We start from the raw sequence: 7,664 nt of genomic DNA, 5'->3' as shown, positions 1-7,664 counted from the left end.
ATTCAGTGGGCAGTATGCTGGGCCCTGCCCTCTGCAGCAGAGTTAATGAGGGTATTTGCTCAGTCTTGCAGCCTGCAAGGGGCTTTCTGAGATCCCGCAGCAAATGGATTCATTTAATTTGAATTTTGCAAATGGCCCCTTGTGACGTGCGACTCGTGGGGGTGCCAACTTTCTACTCGCACAAAACCGAACACCCTTGCCCTGCTCCTGCCCCACCCTCCTCTGAGATCCCGTCTCTGCCCCGCCCCAACCCATGTCCGAGGCCCCTCCCCCCACTCACTCCATCCCCCTCTTCCTCTGTCGCTCGCTCGCCCCACACTCACTCGCTCATTTTCACCAGGCTGGTTCAGGGGGCTGGGGTGCGGGGGGACGTAAGAATTCTGGCTGGGGGTGCGGGTTCCGGGGTGGGGCCAGAAATAAGGAGTTCAGAATGCGGGACAGGACTCCAGGCTGAGGCAGTGGGTTGGGATGCGAGGGGGTGAGGGCTCTGGCTGGGGGTGCCCTGGTGTGGGGCCAGGGATGAGGGCTTTTGGGAGCAGGAGGATGCTCCGGGCTGGGATCGAGGGGTTGAGAGGTTGGGAGGGGGATCAGGGCTGGGGCAGGGGGTTGGGCTGCAGGGGGGCTAAGGGATGCAAGCTCCAGGCGACACTTACATCAAGCAGCTCCGGGAAGCAGCGGCATGTCCCTCCTCCGGCTCCTATGCAGAGCCACAGCCAGGCGGCTCCACGTGCTGCCCTGTCCGCAGGCGCTGCCCCCGCAGCTCCCATTGGCTGTGGTTCCCGGCCAATGGCAACTGCGGGGGTGGCACTTGGGGTGGTGGCAGCGTGTGGAGCCCCCTGGCTGCCCCTACATGTAGGGGCTGGAGCGGGGGACATGCCAGCTGCTTCCCAGGAGCTGCGCGGCATGGAGGCCAGGAGGGAGGCTACCAGCCCCACTGCACAGGGTGCCGCCAACCAGACAGTCAGCATGCAGTCACCTGGTCAGCAGTGCTAACCGGAGCTGCCATGATCCCTTGTTGACCGGGTGTTCCGGTCTAAAACTGGCCACCTGGTCACCCTAGCGACTCGGCACAGAACAGCCACCTCCAGGGAGGGATGGGGAAGAACTCCTGTGGGGAAGTTACTCATAGACACAGAGGAGTCCAGCGCAGACAGGGCTGGAGCAGAATGAAAAGCGCACTTAAGGTATGTTTGCACTGCAGCTGGAGAAGAAGTAATTTCCAGCTCAGGTAGTCATACCGGTGCTGCCGCTGAGCAAACTAGTGTGCTAAAAATAGCTTGGCAGCCCCAGCGCTATGGGCAGCCAGATGGGCTTGCCTCCCTCAAGTCTGGCCCTAGGGGTTCAGACAGATTTATACTTGGGGCAGCCAGCCCATCGCACCATCATTTCTATTTTTGACCTCCTCACTCAATCAGAGCTAGCAGGGGTATGTGTCCTCCCCTCCACAATGGGTCAGGCTGTGCTCCTGCCCCTCCCCTCTTGTGAATACGGTTGCCAATTTTGGTTGGAGGTATTCCTGGAGGTTCCATCACTTGACATAATCTTGAATTAAAGATTAATCTTTAATTTCTGGAGTCTCCAGGAAAATCCTGGAGGATTGGCAACCCTATTTGTGAACAATGGGTCAGTCTGTGCTCTTCCCCCCGCCCCTGTAACAATGGGTTGGTCTACACTCTTCCCCACCCCTCCTGTGAACAATGGATCAGTCTGCGTGCTTTCCCCTACTCCTGAACAATGGACCAGTCTGCTCCGTGCTCCTCCTCCTCACCTCTGTGAACAAAGGGTCAGTCTGTGTGGTTCTCCCCACCCCTCCTGTGTGCAATGGGTCAGTCTGCTCTGTGCTCTTCCCATCCTTGCAAGTTGTGCAACACCAGGGCTGGGAGGGGAAGGGGGAGGAGTTCACCCTTGCAGTTGCTCCCCCCAGGCCTGGGCAAGGTGAGTGAAGACCCCCCAGGAGCTGCAGAGGTTGCACTGGGGGAGAGTAAGAGGAGATGCAGAATTGTGTGGCTCGGGCACACATGAGAACTGGGGGCACACCATTGTTTGATTTGGGGCTAGGGGTGCAGAGTTGTGGATGTGGGGCCTGGAGCCCTAGGTTCACTGATGTCTGGGCAGTGTGGCCAAAATCCCATTTCTCACTGTAAGTCAGCAACACTAATTCTCTCTCACACACACACACATGGCAGCAGGGGATTCAAACATCAGCCAGCTCAGAAAAACATTATTTAAAAAAGGAGTACTTGTGGCACCTTAGAGACTAAGCAATTTATTTGAGCATCGGATGCCCGATGAAGTGAGCTGTAGCTCACGAAAGCTCATGCTCAAATAAATTGGTTAGTCTCTAAGGTGCCACAAGTACTCCTTTTCTTTTTGTGAATACAGACTAACACAGCTGTTACTCTGAAACCTGTCATTATTTAAAAAAACCCTCATGACTTTAGAGCTAATCTCATCCCCCTCCTCCTCCCTGGGACAAAGGAAAATGGAGCTGGGTGGGGTCATACAAAGGGCTTGGGGCAAGAGAGTTCTGAACACAGAGAGACACAGCAGCAGGGCCTAGAGAGGAAAGGGAGCTGGTTCAAGAGGGTAGGGGAAGGATGGGTGCAGCAGAGTGGGAGGAGCCTGGAAGTGGAAGCAAAAAAGCAGCTGGGTGGGCTGGTAAAAAGAAGGGAGGCTGGGGGACCAGGGCAAAGGGAACTGGAGCAGAAGAGTCTGGGGGATGGGGAGATAGTGGTCATACATGGCAAAAGAGAGCAGGAAGGTACCCAGGAAAGGGGTGGGGGGGTCAGGTTATGCATAGAAAAAGTAGGAGCTGGGAACAGGAACAGAGTAGGAAAGGATGGGACAACAGGCAATGGAGCAAGAGAGGGAGAAGCATGGAAACAAGCAAATGTTGCATGAGAGGTCAGGACCTGGGGAGAAAACAGGAGGGGGTGGGAGAAAGGCCAGTGGAGTACGAGGAGCTAGGACTGGGTGACACACAGAGATGTGTCCTGAAAATATGGCCAGAAGACCCAAGGCCTACATGGAAACAGAGCAGAAGGGAGGAGATGGGGACACAGCAGGGGGTGGAGGGAAGCAGAGTAAGAAGGATTGGGCTGGATTCAGGAAAATAGAGTAGGAGGGTCCAGGAAACGGAGAAATGGACACGGGGCAGGAGGGAAACTGGTCAGTCGGGAAGGAAAAATTAGCACATGGGAAATCTGAGGAGAGGGGTCTAGAACTTGAAGGAAAAGGGGTCTGGTGCTGGGGAATGGGAGCAGGAACATGTAGGTTATGGACCAGAAGGAGGAGGGAGCTGGAAAAAGAGAGCCCATGATGCTAGGAAATAAATGGACCTTGAAGGGGGCGGGGGGGCAGCAGGAGCAGGTCTAGCTATTTTGCCAGCCAGGACGGAAAATGTTTTTGGCATACAACCCCCACGAGGGACCGATACCCCCCACCACCACCACCACCGCCCCCAAAAGGCCAGCCAATCGCAGTGGAGAAGAGTCTAAGAAAGCCAAGTGGTGCACTAGAACAACGCCCCCTGGAAGTTGGTGCCCAGGGCAACAGCCCTGCTTGCCCTCCCCTAGAACAGGCCCTGGGGCCCGGGACCTGGAAGGTAGAGCAGGAAGGGCCAAGATAGGGCTGATGAGAGGATGGAGGGAAGGTGGGGGGAGGAATGTACCGGGGCCCTGAGCTTGGGGTGGGCCCAAAACTTCTGTAACTGGGGTGAAATGGGAGGGGGGGGGGTGAGGCCCCAGAAAACAGGAGCTGCTGGGGCCCCAAATTTCTCTCAACAGGCCTACCCCAGGCTAAGAGAAATGGAGCAGGAGAGGCCGGGAAACACTCACAATCCTGATGGTATCACCAGAGGGCATCAGGGAGACAGGTTAGTGGCCATTCTGCTGTTGCAGGGCTTAGGCTGCTGTCTGCCTGGGCCTGAGCCATGCAGACAGAAACCCTGTAGAGCAGCCAGCTGCTCATACATCCTGTGGAGATCGGAGCTTTCCCACCTCCTGCTTCCCCAGGTGGCAGGGAGGTTCCTGCTGTGACCAAGGCTCTCGGAGAATGCAATGTACGGTGTAAGGGTGTTTTTTTTTTCTGGCTGCAGAGCACTGGCCACTTTCCTATCAGCGCAGAGAAACTGCTGCAACCTGAGCTGCAAGGCAGGATACCTCCCTTCCCTGCTAGCACATCACTCCTCCTGTATACTGAGGGAAACACGTAGCTTCTCAAAGCTGCTCTCCGTGGCTGTGCTGAAAGCTGGTCCGAGCCGACATCATGAGTGGTTTGATTGCTGCTCCAGGTGCACACTCCTACCACTCCCACACAGGGGCCTGCTCTCCTGAACTGGTCACTGCCTGGCAAATTTTGCGGCCGGGGAAGGGGCGTCAAAGAAGAGTTTGGCAGTTGCCACCATGGATCAGCAGCAGCTGCGAGCTCCCAAAAGCCCTGACCTTCCACCCTGATTGGATGCACTAGTGTCTGCACAGGCAGCTTTCAGTTATGGGTTGCTGGGGACGGGGGCACAGGGAGATGCTGTGAACCCGTCTCAGAGCTCTCAGAAAGGGACCGCTGGGTCGGTCTGACGTCGGCCCTCCGGTGGGAAATGGGGAGCATGCTGCTTACTCAGCAAAGCGTGCCCTAGAATGGATGTGGTGCTGGAGCTGGAGCTGGCTCCTGGCCCCCACCGTGCTGCTGCTCACCCTGGTTTGTGTAAATATGCCCACCCTTATGCTGGATGTGGGTCTGCAGAGACATGGCACCCACCCCGCCAGGCCAAAATCTGTAGCTAACATCTGCTGACATAACAGACAAGCCACGTGGATTTCACCACGGCGGTTAAGCGGAAAATATTTCCCTACACGTGATTTCAGCTTATGCTGTTTACCAGGTGCTGTACCCTTTGGTGCCATTGAGGTCGCTAAACACAGCACTGGATGAATCTCTAGCACCCATATTGCCCCCAGTGGCCTCTTATTCTGCTAGACCAGGGGTAGGCAAACTTTTTGGCCCGAGGGCCACATCAGGGTTGCAAAACTATATGGAGGACCGGGTAGGGAAGGCTGTGTCTCCCCAAACAGTCTGGACCCCACTCCCTATCCACCCCCTCCCACTTCCCACCCCCTGACTGCCCCCCCTCAGAGCCCCCGGTTCCATCCAACCACCCCCCGCTCCTTGTCCCCTGAGTGCCCCCTCCCGGTACCCCCGCCCCTAACTGCCCCCCGGGACCCCACCCCCTATCCAACTGCCCCTTCTCCCTGTCCCTGACTGCCCCGCCTGCTATCCACACCCCCGCCCCCTAACAGGCCCCCTGGGACTCCCACACCTATCCAGCCCCCCTGTTCCCTGACCGCCACCACCCCCCGAACTTCTGCCCCATCCAACTGCTTCCTGTCCCCTGACTGCCCCCTGGGGCTCCCCACCCCCTTACCATGCAGGAGCCCGCCACACTGCCCGGCAGGAGTGGTGGGCCAGAGCACACTGGCGGTGCAGCGTGCTGAGGCTGTGGGGGAGGGGGAACAGCAGGGGAGGGGCCAGGCAGGACTGTCCCACAGCCAGGACAGTCCCACAGGCTGGATGTGGCCGGCAGGCCGTAGTTTGCCCACCTCTGGGCTAGAAGCAGTGTCGTCTTCTCCCCCATCATCCCTGGCAGTAGGCATATTCTCTTTTGGGGAACTCGTCCCCCGCTTTACTCTCAGGAATACCTTGTCCCATGTTACTTTGGTCATCAACATCGGTAGCAGCAACTCTTTCGTTTGTAGACCCCTGCCACAATGAGTTACCCAGAGAGGAACCTGACAGTGAAAGCTTCTGCATCCTGCCCTGGTGAATAGCCAAGAGACCACAGCGCATTCTGCATATTCATGTTCCTGCCCAGGTACGTGTCCCAAAAAGACAACGGTTCCTTTGCAGCATATCGTTACAGTCTGTTTGCAAATTGCTTGGCTGGGGTGCTATACAGTTAGCGGGGGCATGATGGTATCTGTGGGACAGCAGCCTTTGTCATCACCTGCTCAGATCAGAAATGAGTCTTTCCGATAACCTCATCCACTGGAGCCCTGAGCACTTCTCCTGCTCAGTGTGGGTGGGTCTGGGTCTGTGTGTGCTGCCCTGGAATGGCAGCTAGGAGTGGGACACAGCTTAAGTTAACACAGCAGGAAAACAGACTTAATGAACAAATTGGGAGGAATCATGATCATTTTGTGGTTAATCCCTGGAGAAGAAGGGAAAAGGTCTAAATGAAACCAATAAAATTGCAAGTCAAGATTGAGGTGCAATGCCACAGCTGTCAGGGCGGGCTCCGGAAATGAGGTAAGAATTGGTACTTTCACCTCAGCACTGGAATAGCAGGGGGGCCTGCAGCAGGGCAGGAGTGAGGGGCATAGGCAGAGCTGTGTGAATGAAACATGCAGGCTTTCGCGCACCGTCTCTGGATTTAGCTAGTGCTGCCAATTCTCCATTTTTGTGTGCATTATCAAAATGCACTTAAAATCAGCCTCACTGCCCCACCACCACTGAAAAGTTCAGTAGTAATAAAAGGGAGGCCAGAAAAACCCTGGCAGGCGCAGACTCTGTTTTCATTGACATTTTAAATGGTTATTTTTAATGGTACATTTAACTAATGCGAACTTATCTATGGGAAGAGAATTTGGCCGTTAACACTGGCATCTGTTTAACAAACTGAGACTCTGCATTTGGTGAGGCGTGAGTATAACACCAATAATACTACTTGCTAACAGCAGACTCATTAGCATTAATTACTGCATTTACTACCACGTAGCGCATCCTGTATCTATGAGAAGATTTACTACTGAAAGGGGGTTCCAAAGGGGATGGATCTAGACTGTTCTCAGTGGTACCAGATGACAGATCAAGGAGCAATGGTCTCAAGTTGCCGTGGGGGAGGTCGAGGTTGGATATTAGGAAAAACTATTTCACTAAGAGGGTGCTGAAGCCCTGGAATAAGTTACCTAGGGAGGTGGTGGAATCTCCTTCCTTCGAGGTTTTAAGGCCCAGCTTGACAAAGCCCTGGCTGGGATGATTTAGTTGGGGATTGGTCCTGCTTTGAGCAGGGGGTTGGACTAGATGACCTCCTGAGGTCCCTTCCAACCCTAATATTCTATGATTCTATGTCTCTTATTCTCACTGGGAAAAGTACATAGGAAACCATTATCATCGGTGTAGTAATATCATCAAATGAGTATTTAAATTAGCAGTATTCATTTTAACCCAGAACCTCTGAAACGTAGGGAAGGGGTCAAGATGGTTGAGGAGATTATGCCTGTGACATTTTCCCACTGGAGCTCTAGGAACACAGGTAGCTTAGCTGCAACTATAAATGAGTTTGAGGGGGATCATGACCAAAGATGCCGGGAACACTGCAAATAAATTTTCCTGACAAACATTTCACAATTCAGCCTTGTCAGAAAGGGCAAGGTACAGGGAAGGATTGAGGGGCATGGGCTCCACACACAAAGCTCTGCCTAGGACAGCAATAGCCGGGGGGGCTGCAGGGCGGAAGTGAGGGGCATTGTCAGAGCTGTGTGGGGAGCCCAGGGGTGGAATAGCAGGGGGGCTGTAGATCAGGAGTGAGGGGTAGTGGCAGCTGTGCAGAGAAGCTTCTATAGTCTGTGCAAGCTTCCCCACAAATCCCTTCCAGTGCACCTCATTCCCTC

This window comes from Chelonia mydas, chromosome 1, assembly GCF_015237465.2.
Source record: "Chelonia mydas isolate rCheMyd1 chromosome 1, rCheMyd1.pri.v2, whole genome shotgun sequence".
NCBI classification, from domain to species: domain Eukaryota; kingdom Metazoa; phylum Chordata; order Testudines; family Cheloniidae; genus Chelonia; species Chelonia mydas.
The sequence above is the reverse complement of the archived record's forward strand: the minus strand, read 5'-3'. Positions refer to the sequence as shown.